Source organism: Nesoenas mayeri (genome assembly GCF_963082525.1).
Source record: "Nesoenas mayeri genome assembly, chromosome: 1".
NCBI classification, from domain to species: domain Eukaryota; kingdom Metazoa; phylum Chordata; class Aves; order Columbiformes; family Columbidae; genus Nesoenas; species Nesoenas mayeri.
The window spans coordinates 85252655-85271603 of record NC_137541.1 but is presented as its reverse complement, the minus strand read 5'-3'; the positions used below and the strand labels follow the sequence as shown (position 1 = coordinate 85271603).

General features: G+C 47.7%; 1 protein-coding gene across 1 annotated transcript in view; it reads right to left on the bottom strand.

Moving 5' to 3' along the window:
- The window catches only part of LOC308041989 (rap1 GTPase-activating protein 1-like), a gene marked incomplete at both ends in the record, with an annotated part of 54083 nt that overhangs the window by 17551 nt on the left and 17583 nt on the right, over window positions 1–18949 (bottom strand). The window lies entirely within an intron of this gene.

The window sequence follows — 18949 nt, the reverse complement described above, 5'->3', positions numbered from 1 at the left end:
GCTGCTTTGGACCCTGTTGTCCTTCGGGGTAATATTCCGTGACACCCCTCAGTCTCCTCTTCTCCAAACTAAAGAGACCCAGCTCCCTCAGCCTTTCCTCATAAGGGAGGTGCTCCATTCCCTTAATCATCTTGGTTGCCCTACGCTGGACGCTCTCCAGCAGTTCCCTTTCCTTCTTGAACTGAGGGGCCCAGAACTGGACACAATATTCCAGATGTGGTCTCACCAGGGCAGTGTAGAGGGGAAGGAGGACCTCTCTTGATCTACTAACCACCCCCCTTCTAATACACCCCAGGATGCCATTGGCCTTCCTGGCCACAAGGGCACAGTGCTGGCTCATGGTCATCCTGTTGTCCACCAGGACCTTCAGGTCCCTTTCCCCTACACTGCTCTCTAATATGTAATTTCCCAACCTATACGGGAACCTGGGGTTGTTCCTGCCCAGATGCAGGACTCTACACTTTCCCTTGTTAAATTTCATCAGGTTATTCCCCGCTCAACTCTCCAGCCTGTCCAGGTCTCGCTGGATGGCAGCACAGCCTTCTGGCGTGTCAGCCACTCCTCCCAGCTTAGTGTCATCAGCAAACTTGCTGATAGTACACTCTATTCCCTCGTCTAAATCGTTAATGAATATATTGAATAATATTGGCCCCAGTACTGACCCCTGAGGCACTCCACTAGATACTGGCCTCCAACTAGACTCCGCACCATTGACTACCACTCTCTGGCTTCTCTCTTTAAGCCAGTTTGTAGCCCACCTCACTACTCTATTGTCTAGACCACACCTCCTCAACTTAGCTGTGGGGATGCTGTGGGAGACTGTGTCAAAGGCTTTACTGAAGTCAAGGTAGACCACATCCACGGCTCTGCCATCATCCATCCACCTTGTTACATTCTCATAAAAGTCTATGAGGTTGGTCAAGCATGACCTACCCTTGGTAAAGCCATGCTGACTGCCCCTAATAACCCTCTTATCCTTGATATGCCTTGAGATGGCACCAAGGATAAGCTGTTCCATTACTTTCCCAGGGACAGAGGTGAGGCTGACCGGTCTATAATTACCCGGGTCCTCCTTCTTGCCCTTTTTGAAGACTGGAGTGACATTTGCTTTCCTCCATTCCTCGGGCACCTCTCCCCTTTCCCAAGACTTGGCAAAGATGATGGAGAGCGGTCCAGCAATGACTTCAGCCAGCTCCCTCAGCACCCGCGGATGCATCCCATCTGGACCCATGGATTTATGGATGTCCAGACTATTTAATTGCTCCTTAACCCAGTCCTCATCAACTAAAGCAAACTCCTCCATGGACCTGGCTTCATCCGGGGTCTCAGGGGTACAGGGCTCCCCAGGACAGCCTCCGGCAGAGTAGACAGAGACAAAGAAGGCATTCAGTAATTCTGCTTTCTCTGTATCTTCCGCCACCAGGGCACCCACCCCATTCCTCAGTGGGCCTACATTGCCTCTGGTATTAGTTTTATCCGCTATGTATTTGAAAAAGTTCTTTTTGCTGTCCTTGACACCTCTCGCCAGCTGTAATTCTAAGGAGGCCTTGGCTATCCTAGCTGCCTTCCTACATCCTCTAACAGCAGCCTTATATTCTTCCCAAGTGGCCAGCCCCTGCTTCCATGACCTGTAAACTCTCCTCTTCTGCTTGAGCATACCCAACAGATTCCCTATTCAACCATGCAGGCCTCCTGGCACCCTTCCTTGACTTCCTACGTGTGGGGATGCTCTGATCCCGAGCGTGGAAGAAGCAATCTCTGAATGCAATCCAGCTCTCTTGGGCCCCTTTTTCTTCAAGCAGTCTTGCCCATGGGATTTCCCCCAGCAATTGCTTGAAAAGGCCAAAGTTAGCCCTGCTAAAGTCCAGGGTTGCAATTCTACTTGCTATTCTGTTCCTGCCACACAAGATGCTGAACTCCACCATCTTGTGGTCACTGCAACCCAGGCAGCCCCCAACCTTTACTGCTTCGACCAGACCCTCCTTGTTAGTGAGGATGAGATCCAGCAGTGCACCTCTCCTAGTCGGCTCCTCCACCATCTGCATGAGGAAGTTATCATCAATGCACTGGAGGAACCTTCTGGACTGTGGCTGGCTGGCTGAATGGTCCTTCCAGCAAACATCAGGGAAGTTAAAATCACCCAAAACAACCAGGGCCTGTGACTGTGAGGCCACTCTCAGCTGCCCATAGAAGGCCTCATCAGCTTCCTCAGCCTGATCTGGTGGCCTGTAATAGACACCCACAACAGTGTCACCCCTGCCAGCCTGCCCCTTGATCCTGACCCATACACTCTCAACTCGCTCATCCTCCACTCCTGGGCAGAATTTAGTACATTGTAGTTGCTCTCTCACATAGAGAGCAACTCCACCACCACGCCTGGCTGGCCTGTCTTTTCTGAAAAGGGCATAGCCATCCATGACCACATTCCAGTCATGTGAACTGTCCCACCATGTTTCTGTAATTGCCACCAGATCATAATCTCCCGACCGGACATAGGATTCTAACTCCTCCTGTTTATTCGCCATGCTGCCCGCATTGGTGTAGAGGCATTTCAGGGAGCGAGTGGAGCACACCCATTTCTCCCTAGGGGCATAGGAGGCCACCCGGCCCTCATCAGTTTTAGAATGCTGCCCCACTGGGACAAGCCCAGCTACAACCCCATCCCCCTTCCAGCCTAGTTTTAAAGCTCTCCAAATGAGCCCAGCTAATTCCTGTCCCAGCATTCTTCTGCCGCTACGAGATAAACCTTTCCCACGTGACACTGTCCGGATTGGTGTCTTATAGAACCAACCATTATCAAAAAATCCAAACCCCTGCCTATAGCACCACTCTTGGAGCCAACCATTTAGAGAATGAATTTTCCTATTCCATCCCACATCGTCACTTGAAGATGGAAGGAGTGAAGAGAAGATCACTTGAGCCCCTGAGTCTTTCACCATCCTTCCCAAGACCTTGAAATCATTCTTCATTCCCCTCAGACTACACGAAGCAGCTTCCTCCCCATCTGTCTGGAAGACCAGCAGCGGGTAGTAGTCTGTCGGGTGCACCAGTTTGGGGAGCTTTCTAGTGATATCCTTGATCCGGGCTCCAGGTAGACTACAAACTTCCCTAAGATGAGGATCAACTCTGCATACTGGGCCCTCTGTTCCTTTCAGAAGGGAATTTCCTATTACTATCAGCCTTCTTTCTTTCTTATCAGAGGCAGTCTTAAGTTGTGGAGTCAACCACCTCTTCCTATGTGATCTTGTAGGCAGGCATGGCACCGCCTCCTCACCTACCTCTTCTTCAAGATCCAGGGCCTCAAACCTATTACAGAGGGGCACCTGGGGAGACAAAGCAGGCAGGGAGGAGGGCTGCCCGTGACGCCGAACTGGAACACGCTTCCAACCCTCGTCGTCTTTTAGGTCCCCTACCTCTGCCTGACAGCAACAAGGGTGGGGCCGACTCAGGACTTCTGCCTCTGTCCGAGAGGACAGGAGGTCCATCTCCTTTTGGGGGGTACCTCCCTGGGACCTTTCCGACTGGCAAGTCAGGATGTTACTCCACCAGTCAATCTCCCTTTCGCACTCCCTGATAGTGGGATCTGAAAAAGCTGTTCAAAGGGGTTCGTGAGACACACACTGTACAGGGGTATTTGTGACACACACTCTGTCCAATGGTGTTTGTGACACACACACTATCCAAAGTAGTTTGTGACACACATGTTGGATAGCGTGTGTATCACAAACGCCCCTGGACAGCGTGTATATCATAAACCGCCCTGGGCAGTGTGTGTGTCACAAATCCCATTGGACAACGTGTGTGTTACTAACCCAGGTGGACAGTGAGTCACAAACACCATTAGACAGACTGTGTGTGTCACAGACCCTATTGGACAGTGCATGTGTCACAAATCCATTTGGACAGTGTGTTTGTCACAAACCTCATTGGACATTTGGTGTGTCAGAAACCCCATTAGACAACGTGTGTGTCCACTCTACTCCGTTGGACAGTGCATGTGCATCACAAACCCCATTGGACAGTGTGTGTGTCACAAAGCCCCCTGGACTGTGTGTGTCAAAACCCTCCCTGGACAAGGTGTGTGTCACAAACATCATTGAAAAGTTTGTCAGTCACAAGCCCCATTGGAGAGTGTGTGTGTCACAAACCCCTTTGGACAGCGTGTATGTCACAAACCCCATAGACAGTGTGTATTTCACAAATTGGATAGTGCGTGTGTCACAACCACCATTAAACAGTGTGTGTGTCACATAAACCATTGGACCCTGAGTCTGGAACAAGCCCCAATGAACAGCGTGTGTGTCACAAACCTGACTGGACACTGTGTGTGTGACAAACACCCCTGGACAGCGTGTGTGCCAGAAACGACCCTGGACAGGCTTTGTGTCACAAAACCTTTTAGACAGAGAGTGTGTCTCAAACCCTATTGGACATCGTGTGTGTCACAAACCCCCCTGTACACAGTGTGTGTCACAAACATCATTGAACAATTTGTGTGTCACAAACACCGTTTGACAGGGTGTGTGTGACAAACTCCCTAGACAGTGTGTGTGTTTCAAACCCGTTTGGACTGTGTGTGTGTCACAAACACCATTAGACACTGTGTTTTTAAAAAAACCCCCTGAACACTCTGTGTGTCAACACCCCACTGACAGCATGTGTGTCACAAACCTTATTGGACAGTGTGTGTCACAAACCCCATTGGACAGCGTGTGTGTCACAAACCCGATACGAGAGCATGTGTGTCACAAACAGCATTGAACAGTTTGTGTGCCACAAACCCCATTGGAGAGTGTGCATGTCACAAACCTCATTGAACAGAGTGTGTGTCACAAACCCCCTATACAGTGTGTGTATCTGAAACCCATTTGGACCGTGTGTGTGTCAGAAACCCCATTGGACAGTGTGTGTGTCACAAACCACCTTGACATTGTGTGTGTCACCAAACTCATTTGACAACGTGTGTGTCACAAACTGCATTGGACTGTGTGTTTACCACAAACCCCCATTGGACAGCGTGTGTGTCACTAATTCCATTGGACAGTGTGTGTGTGTTACAGACCCCACTGGACAGTGTGTGTGTCACAAACCCAGTAGGACAGCATATGTGTGTCACAAACCCCATTGGGAAGTTTTGTGTTTCACACAACCAATTGGACTTCATGTGTTTCACAAACCCCATTCTACAGTGTTTGTGTCGCAAACCCCATTGAACAGCGTGTGTGTCAAAAATCCCATAGACAGCCTTTGTGTCTCAAACCCCAGTGGACTGTGTGTCACAAACCCCATTGGAGAGTGTGTGTGTCACAAACCCAGTAGGACAGCATATGTGTGTCACAAACCCCATTGGGAAGTATTGTGTCACAACCTCCCCCTGGACAGTGTGTATGTCACAAAAGCCGTTAGGCCGTGTGTGTGTCACAAACCCCATTGGAATGTGTATGTGTCACAAACCCCATTGGACACTGTGTTTGTTACACCTCCCCTGGACAGTGTGTGTGTCAAAAGCGCATTGGACTGTATGTGTGTCACAAACCCGTTTGGAAAACGTGTGTTTCACAGATCCCATTGGACAGTGTGTGTGTCACAAACACCACTGGATAGTGTGTGTGTCACAAACCCTTCTGTAGAGTGTGTTTGTTACAAACCCCATTGGACAGCATGTGCGTGTCACAAACCCATTGAACAGTGTGTTTGTCACAAACCTCATTGGACAGAGTGTGTGTCATAAACCCCATTGGAAATCGTGTGTATTACAAAACCCACTGGAGAGTTTGTGTGTTACAAAGCCCATTTGACAACTTTTGTGTCACAAAACCCTTTGGACAGAGTGTGTGTCACAAACACCATTGGACAGTGTGTGTGTCACAAACCCAATAGGACAGCATGTGTGTGTCACAAATCCCATTGGACAGTTTCGTGTGTCACAAACCCAATTAGACTTCATGTGTGTTTCACAAACCCCATTCCACAGTGTTTGTGTCACAAACCCCATTAAACAGCGTCTGTGTCAAAAACCCCATAGACATCGTGTGTCTGTCGCAAAACCCATTGGACTCTGTGTGTGTCACAAAACCCTTTGGACAGTGTGTGTGTCACAAACCCCATTGGAAATCGTGTGTGTCACAAACCAGCCCAGAGAGTGTGTGTCTCACAAAACCTATTTGACAACATGTGTGTCACAAACCCCTTTGGACAGTGTGTGTGTGTCACGCACACCATTGGAAAGTGTGTGTGTCACAAACACCATTAGACTGTGTGTGTGTCACAAACCCGATTGCACAGAGTGTGAGTCACAAACCTCCACGGACATCGTGTGTGTCACAAAACCTATTGGACAGTGTCTGTGTCATAAACACAATAGGACAGCATGTGTGTGTCACAAACCCAATTGGATAGCATGTTTGTCTCACAAACCCCATTCGACAGTGTGTGTGTCACAGACCCCATTGGACAGCATGTGTGTCACAAACCCCATTGGACATTGTGTCTATCGAAAACCCCATTGGACTGTGTGTGTGTCACAAACCCTTTTAGACAGCATGAGTGTCTCTAATCCCATTAGACAGCATATGTGTCACAACCCCCCCTGGACAGTTTGTGTGTACAAAAACCCATTGGACAGAGTGTGTGTCACAAACCCCATAGGAGAGCGTGTGTGTCACAAACCCGAATGGACAGCGTCTGTGTCACAAACCCCACTGGACAGTGTGTGTGTCTCAAACCCCACTGGAGTGTGTGTGAGTCACATACCCCATTGGACAGTGTGTGTGTTACGAACCCCCATGGACAGCCTATGTCTCACAAACCCCTTTGGATTATGTGTGTGTAACAAACCCCATTGGACAGTTTGTGTGTCACAAACTCCTTTGGACAGTGTGTGTGTTTCAGAAACCCCATTGGACAGTGTGCTTGTCACAAACCTCCTTGCACAGTGTGTGTGTCATAAACCCCATTGGAAATCGCGTGTGGCACAAACACCCCTGGAGAATGTGTGTGTCAGAAAACCCTTTTGACAATGTGTGTCACAAACTCCATTTGACAGTGTGTGTGTGTGTCACAATCCCATTGGGCAGTTTGTGTGTCACAAAACCCCATGGACAGTGTGGGTGTCACAAACATCCTAGACAGTGTGTGTGTCACCAACCCCATTGGACAGCATATGTGTCAAAATCCCCATAGACAGCATGTGTGCCTCAGACCCCACTGGACTGTGTGTCACAAACCCCATTGGACAGTGTGTCTGTCGCAAACCCTATTGGACTCTGTGTGTGTCACAAACCCCATGGGACAGCGTGTTTGTCAAAAACCCCCCTGGACAGTGTGTGTGTCAAAAGCCTATTGGACAGTATGTGTGTGTCACAAACCCCCTAGATAGTGTTTGTGTCTCAAACCCCATTGCAGTGTGTGTGTGTCACATACCCCATTGGACAGTGTGTTTGTCGCAAACCCCCCTGGACAGTGTCAAAAAGCCCATTGGACAGTGTGTGTGTCATAAACCCTATTGGACAGCGTGTGTGTTACAAACCTCCATGGACAGTGTGTGTGTCTCAAACACCCTAGACAGTTTGTGTATCTCAAACCCATTTGGACTTTGTGTGTGTCACAAAACCCATTGGCCCTGTGATTGTCAAAATCCCGCCTGGACTGTGTGCAGGTCAAAAGCGCATTGGACAATATGTGTGTCACAAACATCTTTGGAAAACGTCTGTGTGTCACAAACCCCCTGGACAGCTTGTGTGTCACAAAGCCCTTTGGACACTGTGTGTTTGTCACAAACTCCATTGGACAGCGTGTGTGTGTCACAAACCCCATTGGACAGTGTGTGTGTTAATAACTCCAGTAAACAGCGTGAAACAAACCACCTAGACAGCCTGTGTGTCGCAAACCCCATGGGACTGTGTGTGTATCACACACCCCTTTAGAAAGCATGATTTTCACAAACCCGATTGGACAGCGTATGTGTCACAACCCCCCCGGACAGCCTGTGTGTCACAAAACGCGTCGGACAGTATGTGTCTCACAGACCCCCTAGACAGTGTGTGTGTCTCAAACCCCACTGGAGTGTGAAGGACGACGTTGCCCAGTCCTGCATTTCTCACGCGGACACATGCAAGGCAGTTCTGCTAGTAAGAGAGCATAGACAGTCGTAGGCAGTACTGAATGCTGCTCCGAGATACTTCTCACTTATAGCTAATGCTTCACAGTGGCCCGAGGAAGGACCCTCAGCAGTCGATCTACAAAGAGAAAAGAAACAGATCATGCCTAAAAGCGAAAGAGCAACAGGGCGTCTCTGCGCAAGCTTGTCCCTGATCTATGGCTGAGAGCAAACACTTGTGTGCTTGTCGGAGAGAATGTGTCTTGTCTGTAAGTGTCTGGGAGTTTTGCGCAGGTCAGTGTGGCTGGTTTGATAATCAACGTCTAGGATACCTGCAGAGCGGTCCCTGTTGGTGTGCGGCCAGTGTGCCTGTAAGTCAGTCTGTGTTCCTAGCGCCTGCTGGATCTATCCATCGCTCCACACGCGTGTGAGTCCATGTCTTTCTCTCCACAAGCACGTGTGTTGATTTCGTCGCACATGTGCATCTGTGCTAGTGTTGAGCTCAGCAGAGTGTGTCTCTTGACACTTGGTGTGCGTTGGCTGTGCCTGTGTGTAACACAGCGCAGTCATGACTGCTCCAGTGAAGTGGGAGTCCAGTGAACAAGGAAAATCATCTAGGCAGACTCAAGAGAGGAAAACCGAAGAGGGATTGACGTGTGCTCGACAGAGACGGATTCCCTGTGCTGACAGTTCTCAGTAACAGGACAGGAAAGCAGAACTGTAGATCGACCGGAGAAATGCTTCCCTAGACGACATTTTGCAAGTGAACTGTGCGCGGCTTTCGGGAGTGTGCCTGGAGAGTGCCAAAACCAGCAGAGCCTGCATTCAAAAGCGGGTGGCTATGTGACAATTTCACCGGTGCGTGCAATCACATATTCTGACTGGCGTCTTTTATACCACAGCAGCAAAAACGTATTTGCGTTCAAGCATGTATCAGAAACAATGTGTGAACTGAGGATCTTTTGGTATTTTCTCCGTACAGCATGCTTCGTGGTATCTTACTGCGGATCGCAGGTTTAGCGGTTTCTATACACGACTCGGTATAGGGAAAGAGAGGAGCATGCGTGTGCCTTGATGCTCCATTCGAGCTTAAGGTGGAGTTTGTGTGTCACAAATCCCAATGGACAGTGTGTCACAACTCCCCCTCGACAGTGTGTGTATCACAAATCCCATTGGACGACGTGTGTCTCACAAAGTCTCCTGGACAGTGCTTTTTCAAAAACCCATTGAACAGTGTGTGTATCACAAACCCCCATGGAGAGTGTGTGTGCCACAAACGCACGTGGACAGTGCATGTGTCCCAAATTCCATTAGAAAGAGTGTGTGTCAAAACCCCATTGGACAGTGTGTGTGTCATAAACGCTATTGGATAGTGTGTGTGTGTCACAAACCCCCATGGACTGTGTGTGTGTCACAAACCGCATTGGAGAGTGTGTGTATCACAAATCCCATTGGACAGCGAGTGTATCACAAACCTCATTGGAATGTCTGTGTGTCACAAACACCATTGTACTGTCTGTGTGTCAAAAACCCCATTAGACAGTGTGTGTAACAAACTCCCATGGACAGTGTGTGTGTCACAAACCACATTGGAGAGTGTGTGCGTCACAAACCCCTTTGTACAGTGTGTGTCACAAACCCGCTTGGACAGAGTGTGTGTCACAAACCCCCCTGGACTGTGTATGTGTTAAAAACGTCCCTGGACAGGGTGTGTGTCAAAAACCCCATCGGACAGTGTGTTTCCCAAACCCGATTGGACAGTGTGTGTGTCACAAACCACATTGGACAGTGTGTGTGTCGCAAACACCCTTGGATAGTGTGTGTGTCACAAGCATCATTGCACAGTTTGTGTGTCACAAACCCCATTGGATTGTGTGCATGTCACAAAGCCCCGCTGGACAGTGTGTGTGTCACAAATCGCCATGGACCGTGTGTGTCTCACAAACCCCATTGTACGGCGTGTGTGTCATAAACCGCCATGGGCCGTGTGTGTCTCACAAACTCCACTGGACAGCTTGTGTCTCACAAAACCGATATGACATCATTTGTGTCACAAACGCCCCTGGACAGCTTGTGTGTCACAAGCATCATTAAAGTGTTTGTGTGTTCCAAACCCCATTAGACAGCATGAGTGTGACAATCCCCTTTGGACAGGGTATGTGTCACAACCCCCCCGGGCAGTGTGTGTGTCACAAAACCCACAGCATACTGTGTGTGTCTCAGACCCTTCTAAACAGTGTATGTGTCAGAAACCCCATTGGACAGCGTCTGTGTCACAAACTCTCCTGGACAGTGCATGTGTCAAAAAACCATTGGACAGCGTGTGTGTCTCAAACACCCGTGGATATCGCGTGTGTCACAATCCCCTTTGGAATGCGTGTTTGTCACAAACCCCATTGGACAGTGTTCATATCACAAACTCCCATGGACAGTGTGTATTTCACAAACTCCCTTGGACAGTGCGTGTGTCATAAACCCCATTAGACAGTGTGTGTGTCACAAACTGCCATGGACAATGTGTGTGACACAAACCCCATAGGAGAGCACGTGTGTCACAAACCCGAGCAGCAGGCGCATTTCTGCAGATATCCTTAAAAGGTGTATTCTCGTGCACGCACGTATGCTTTCTTGCAGTACGCTACACATCAACAAACTTGTATACCCTCGAGCATGTCACTACATTTCACGTACGTCTTTCTGTCAAGAGACGGGAGTGGGCGCGCTTGTGGAAGTGTGCATGTGTGTGGCCAGGCATTTGCTTTACTCATCGGTGCGTGAAAAGGTAGGTGCTTTTCTCTAGCTGCGTGTGCGTGCACGTGGCGATGTGTGCACACAGCTGGGTGATTGTGGAAAGGTTTCTGCGTGGTTCTCGGTGAGGAATCGTGTGTGTGCACGTGGAAAAAAGGGAAGGCGTAGCAACTAGTTTCCAGTGCTGAAGTAGGCAAAAGGCAAGCTTTCTCAAGCTATCCCTTTACACAGTCGTATAAAGCAAGCCAATAAGCCTGCGGCCGTCAAGAGAGCTACAACGAAGCATGCAGAACAGAGCAAATACCGGCAGCTCATCTGATCACACATCGTTTCGGATACATGCTTGAACGCAAATACAGTAGTGTTTCTGTGAGATTAAAGACGTCCGTCTTGAATATGTGATTGCGCACACCGATGCAATTGGTTGTTTCTACGTTCAGTCCAAGGGTGCGGGGCTTTCAGAACTGGGTCTGTGGAGACGTCTGCGGAGATGCCGCTGTCTGAACACGTACACTCCATTGTTTACCAAAACACAGGCAGATGCGTTTGACCACGTCGTTCTGCACGCACAGAGGTACCGGTGTTCGGAAGAGACAACGGAAACGCGTGTGCACACACAGAAGAAAAAGCGGACCGTGAGCCTTTGTGTGAACATGAAACAGCACTCTATACAGTCGCAGACACGGGAACGTGCCTCAGTGTAGTCACATCGCCACCAGCTTTTGAACGCAGGCTCTGCGGGTTTTTGGCGCTTTTCAGGCACAGTCCTGACTGCCGTGCACACTGCTGTTCTTTCACTACATCACCTCTGCGGAAACATTTCTCCGGTCGATGTACCGCTCAGCTTTCTTCTCGTGTAACTGTGAAATGTTAGCGCGGGGAATCTGTCTCTGTCGAGCAAACGTCAATCCTGAATCGGTTTTGCTTCGTTGCTTCTACCTATGCGATTTTCCTTTTCTCTGTTCACTTGCGCACTCCTGACTGTGCTGTGTTACACACGGGCACAGCCAACGCACACCAAGCGTCAAGACACACACTCAGCTGAGCTCAACACTAGCGCAAGATGCACATGTGCGACGAAATTCACCCCCATGATTTTGGAGGGAAAGACTCAGACGAGTATGGAGCGACGGTTAGATACAGCAGGCGCTAACGAACACAGACTTTCAGGCACACTGTCTCTACACAAGCAGGGACCGGTCTGCAGATATCCTAGACCTTGATTATCGAGCTTGAGCACATTAGACCTGAGCGAAACACTCCAACACTTACAGGAAAGACGGATGATCTCCAACAAGCACACAAGTGTTTACCCTCAGCTATAGATCAGAGACAAGCCTATGTGCTCTTGGAAGGTCTGTGAGACCTTGGGATTTTGTGGCTCTGTATAGGTGTATAGGAAATGGTATGTGTAGAATGGTGTGAGATCACAACCGTGCATGTGTGTTCAGCTCGATTTATGATTGCAAGGATGGAATGAGCGTGTGTGAAACTTCTTTCTACAAGAGCTGCAGCAGGTGCACAAGTGTGAGTATCCCAGAAGGGCTGATGAGCCGGGTTGGAATGGAGGGGAGCACGTCCTAGGCAATTGTAAAGGAAAGAAGGAACATAGTCTGAAAGAGAAAAAGAGAGGAAGAAGAGGTGCTGAAGTTGGAAGTCTTTCCTTGTTAGCAGGAATTAGCGCAAGGTCCTTCAGATATGATTTTTCCCTGATACCACGCTCCGCTCTTCTTTGGCTAAATGACCTATTTGGAAACATTCTATATCACTGTGGGAACAGGTAGGTGCTTTTCCGTAGCTGCGTGAGCACGCAGGCGGTAGCTTTTGCACACATCTGTGTGTTTGTGGAAAGGCTTCTTTCTGCCTGTGTTTCGGTGAGGGAGCCTATGTGTGCATGCGGAAAAGAAAAAGGAAAGCAGTAGGCTCCAATTCTTGCATATTCATAACAATTTGGGGCAATTTTTCACATACCAAGCGTCTACAGGAGAAAGAATGGCCTAAAAGCAGGCTACTGATTATTTCACAGTCTTTGCTGTTATCTAGCGTCAATTGCAGGACATGCAGTCTGTTTCGGCGGAGATTCTGAGGGTCTTTTTATCTGTCTGACGATCTACCTCTCCACGCTGGCAGTTCTCCTCTGAAGCGCAACTGGTACACACTTACACGAAGAAAATTATTAGTTCCTTACATCCAGTAGATCTATTAATTTCTAGTCAAATATAAGCTAAGAACCCTGCTTCTATACAACTTAATCTTCTATCCGCACGTCCTCGTGCTGGAGGATCTAAAATTTGAAAAATATCCCTTCGTTCTGCAGGTGGTTAGAGAGCAGGTATCATGGCATTGCTTGAGGATGGGTAAGCCCTTTGTACCTTGTCCACAGTCTATATTGCTTCAGCAGCTTCCATTCCTATCGCATCTGTGTCCACACGCAAGCAGGGGAGAGGTCAGCTCCATATATGCAGAAACTCTTCCCCAAACACTCACACTTGTGCACATGCTTCAGCTCTTGTATAAATAAGACTCCAAATAAACGCACGAGCCTGTACACCCCATCGGACCGTCTCACAAGCGTGTACAAACACGGGACTCCGTTCAAAATTATGCACCACTACCGTCGTGTATAAAAGTACAAGCACGTCTATGTCTGTGCAGACTGTCAAATTTCTATGCAGACGTTTGATACACGAATGGCTACACGTGCAGTCATATCGCACAGGCTCTGCTGTTCTTTCGCTAAATGACCTCTTTGGAAGCGTTTCTCGGGTAGGGCTACCTCTCGGATTTTTTTCTGGTATAACTGTGAAAAGTCAGCACAGGGAAAGCGTCTACATAAACACATTTCAATCCTGCCTTGTTCTGCCTTTGTCTCCTCTACCTAGATGATTCCCGTTTTCTCTGTTCACTTGAGGTGTCATGATTGTTCTGTTGCACACAGGCACAACCAACACACACAAAGTGTCAGCAGACACATTCACTTGAGCACAACACCAGTGCAGATGCACACAGGAGACGAAATAAACACCCATGTGTGTGGAGAGAAAGAGGGACTCACATGCGGGTTGAGAAATGGCTGGATTCAGCAGGCGCTAAGGCACACAGAGACTTTCAGGGACACTGTCTCCACAAGCACTGGGTCAAGTCTGCAGGTATCCTAGACGTTGACAGTCGTGCCAGCACCTGTGACTGTGCAAAACTACCAGACGGTGACAGGAAAGACACTGCCTCTCACACAAGCACACAAGTGTTTGCCTTCAGCTATAGATCAGGGACAAGCTTGTGAAGAGATGCTCTGTTGCACTTTCTTGTTATGACATGTTCTGTTCCGTTTCTCCTGTAGGTTGATTGCTAAGTGTCTTTCCTCAGGTGACTGTGAAGCATTTGCCATGGATGAGAAGTACCATGGCTCAGCGTTCAGTTCTGCCTATGTCTGTCGCTGATTCTTTCCTAGCAGAGCTCCCTTGCGTCTGTCCACATGAGAAATGCAGGACTGTACAACTGGAGAGATGCAGAAGCGTTCCAACAAACACCACAGCTGTACACTCATTTAAGCTTAAACATGAATGGAACCCACAACCAGGCACACGCACGTGGACAGACGAGTATTTATAAGCACAACTTCATTCACACACAGTTTGATGCCAAAACAGGAGCATATCTGGGGGTACCCTCCAAATGTGAAGCCATGTGTACGTGTGTGCAGTGTCTCCATCTTAAACAGACGTGTTTACCCTCCAGCATGAAAGTGCGTTTCTCGTACGTCCTCCTGTAAGTAGAAGTGAGAGGGCGTGCTTGCAGAAGTGTGCATGAAAAGGTAGGTGCTTTTCTCTAGCTGCGTATGCGTGCACGTATGGGCGCATATACCTAGATGCTTGTGGAAAGGCTTCTGCGTGTTTTTCGGTGAGGAATCCTATGTGTGTGTTAGTAACAGAACCAGTTTTACAAAATGTTCCTGAAATGATGAATCAGTTTTGTAAACTGTCCCTGAAAGGATGTTCAAGCATATCGTGTTCGAGTATACTCTTATCTTAACGACCTAGCTTTATCTTAGCCTAAATACGCATAGAGTGAGGAGAAGTACATGCAGTATCTCCGGAGGTTGAGCAAGTCAGCAGTTATCTAGCTATAGAAGTAGCTCGCCTGTGCAGTACCCAAAGGTGAAAGGGACAGAAGTGATGAAGACTACTTACTTCATCCTGAAGACCCCCTGAAAGACCACCAGAGGACACTGCACATGATCAAAATAGTTCCAAGATGTTGCAATCGATGTTGCAATCAATGTTGAGTAACCGTTACGTATCTTAATGAATATACGAATATGTATGTGAATGGACTGTATAAATACTGTGTAACATAAACTGAGCAGGGAAGCCAGCTTTGGGTGTGAACCCCTGGTTTCCCAGCGCTCAAATAAAGCACCGCATATAACTACGCCTGTGGTTATGTGTCCTTATTGCTAACATTTTGGCGACCCAGGTGGGACCTCGTGGGCTGCTGAGGTGGGTCACGTCTCGATCCTGCTCCGGCTAGCACCGAGGTATTCTTGGGGAGTGCATCGGATGCGACTGACCCTCTGCTGCTCATGACGGACCTCTGACTGGTAAGAAGGTGCTTTATCTGGATTATTGGCTACCCACCTGGTCTGGTTTTGGTCTGGTAGCCTGCTGGTCAGGCATCTGGTAGCCTGCCGGTCAGACGCAGCGAAAGCCACGCTCAGTTGGGCAGGGAGCTCCCGGGGTATTGCCTAGGCAGCCGTCCGTCAGCCAGAGGGAAACCTCTGCGGGCTCGGCATCTGGTCTGGTCTGGTTATTTGTGCCGCAGGCTCGGCACCTGGTCTGGTTTGGTAATTTGTGCGCACCTGGTCTGGTTATTAGTGCTGCTCAGCACCTGGTCTGTAGTTCTGGTGATTTAATCTGTATTTACTGTTGAAACTGGTGATTTGATCCGTGTTTACTGTTGTTCTGGTAAAGTTACCTACGTTATCTTTCTGCGTTAGTTATCTATATCCTTCTGTGTTGATACGTGCAATACAAAGATGTCACCATTAGATTGCCTGTTGAAACATTGGAAGGAGGGTGGATTCGGACAATCAATGAGTAAAAAGAAATTAACTGAATATTGTACTCGCCGGTGGCCTGAATATGACCTGCCTAGTGAAGTACAGTGGCCACCGGAGGGCACGTGTATGGCTATAGAAAACAGTAGCAGTAACGCTTTAGAATTGGATGTGCCGTGTCTTGCACCTTCGGAAACAGAACCCTCTGCACCTAAACACCTTAAACCCTGGAAACAATCAGCTGGTCCTTACCGAGAAAACCTCCCGGGAGTATGCAGATGCCAATGAATCCCTAAACATCTGCTAACCTCCTTTATCAGTTGTGCCACAAAATGGGGCCCCCTATCGGATGATATTCCTATTGGTACCCCAAATCTAGGGATTATTTCTTTTAATAACCATTTCACAGTTTCTTTTGCTTGGTTGGTGTGACAAGGGAAGGCTTCTGGCCATCCAGAAAAGGTATACACCACAACGAGTAGATATCTATATCCACGAGTTCTGGGGAGTTCCGTGTAATCTATTTGCCAATAATCCCCGGGTTGCATGCCTGTCTTAATTTTCCCCATTTCTATTTTTCTTTTTACTAGAGGATTATTTTTCAAGCAAATTTCACACTTAGCTGTAATAGACTTTGCCATTGTTAACATCTGGACCGAGATAATTTGTTTCCTTAGATAAGTTACCAATGCTTCTGCACCCCAGTGACACTCCTGGTGTTCTGTCTGAAGTATTCCTCTCATAATAGTGCTTGGCACCACAACTTGTCCATTGGTGGTTACATACCACCCAGAATTATTCTTGCTGGCTCTTACTAGACTTACAAGTTTTTCATCTTCTATGGAATATTTAGGTGGCTCTGAAGGTAATAAATCAATTGCTCTTACCTTCTGGGAGACAAGACCCACCATTGTTCTCACTTGCCGTGCCACCGACCGAGCTGTTTGATCAGCAAGCTGATTTCCCCCAATAATTTTCAATGTTCCACTTTGATGAGCTTTACAGTGCATTATAGCAACTTGTGATGGTTTCTGAATGGCATTAATCAAGTTCAGTATTTCCTTCTGGTATTTAATGTTTGTTCCTTGTGAAGAGAGCAGTCCCCACTCTTTCCAAAGGCTCCATGCACATGAACAACTCCGAAAGCATATTTTGAGTCAGTCCATATGTTACCTTTCTTGTTCTCACTGAGTTCCAATGCCCTAGTCAAGGCGATTAATTCCGCTTTTTGTGCTGAGGTGTTTGGTGGTAAGGGTTTGGCCTCAATTACTGTCTTGACAGTATTGATCGCATATCCTGCATACCGTACTCCACTTCCCACAAAGCTACTGCCATCACTAAAGAGTTCCCAGTCAGTTTCTGCCAGCGGGGTGTCTCTCAAATCAGGACGACTTGCATGGGTGTATTCGATGACTTCCACACAATCATGTTCCAGATCTCCTTCTTCAGTACCTGCACCCAAAAACTCCGCAGGATTCATTAGGTTAGTAATTTTTAGAACAACATCATCTTGTTCTGTCAGAATTACCTGGTATTTCATCATTCTGCTTGAGGAAAGCCAATGGCCCCCCTTTTGTTCCAATACTGTTGTCACCATATGGGATACAAACACTTCTATCCTTTTTCCCATAGTCGCAATCAGAATATCATCTACATATTGTAGCAACAAATACCATTGTCGAGGGATCATGATATGACCTTTTGTAGTCCATTCCTCGAGTTCCTTGGCTAGTTGATTTCCAAAGATGGTTGGGCTATTCTTGAACCCTTGTGGAAGGCGTGTCCAGGTTAACTGAGTTTTCCTCCCATTGTGTGGATTTTCCCATTCAAAGGCAATGGGAATTTTTGCTTTCATGGTCAAGGGGTATGCAGAAGAAGGCATCTTTTAAATCAAGTACAGTAAACCATTTATATTTCTCTTTCACAGATGTTAACAAGGTATATGGATTTGCAGCTACCGGATGAATGTCCTTAGTGATCTGGTTTACAGCCCGCAAATCTTGGACTAATTGATAACTACCATCAGGTTTCTTTACTGGAAAAATTGGAGTATTATATTCTGATTCACATTCCTCTAGAATACCGTATTTCAAGAATTTTTCAATTAGAGGTACTATGCCTAACCTAGCTTCTAGTTTCAGTGGGTACTGCCTCAACTGTACTGGCTTGGCATCTTCCTTCAGTTCCACTTTTACAGGCTGGGCTGGTTTTGATTTCCCAGGTATGTCAGTCCATCACAGCCTCCTCCACTGCTTGTGGTATTTTCACTACCAGGTTTTCTTTTAATAACAGAATTTGTCCTACCTTAGATTCTGGAATTTTCATTACCAGGTTTCCATCCTCAAATGTTATTACGGCATCCAATGTGGTCAATAAATCCCGTCCTAAAAGGGAAACTGGACAGTCTGGAACATATAAGAACTTGTGGGTTAATTCCTTTCCTCCAAAACACAAATCTAAGGGTTGTAGGAATGGCCGTACTTCTTCCTTCCCTGTGGCACCAACAATCGTTGTCATTTTATGACCTACTGTTCCCTGTAAGGAATTTAGCACAGAATAGGTAGCCCCTGTGTCCACAAAAAATCTCACATCCTGGTCTCCCACTTGTACCGTCACTAAGGGCTCCTTATTCTGGGTATCCATTTTTGTGCTTTCATATAGTCAGCTGTCATTACTATACTCCCCCAGCACCATAGTTTGTACTGCATTTCCTACTGCATTTGGTACCCAACTCATGGAACCGGGACAGTTTGGGCATTCGTTTTTCCAGTGTCCTTGCTGCTTACAATAAGCACATTGATTTGAACCAAGCTTTACAACAGGTCCCAAAGGAATTCCCTGAACATTCCAAAAACCACGCCCTTGACCGTTTCTAATTCATCTACCACGGACTCCTGTTCCTACTCCCCCACCTTGTCCTTGGACAACAGGTCTTGCTGATAATGCCTTGACTGTTCCTTTTCTCTCTTATTATTAACTTTCCAGGCTGTTTCTAACATAACATCCAGATCTCGTAATTGTGCCCCCTCCAGTTTCTGTAATTTCTT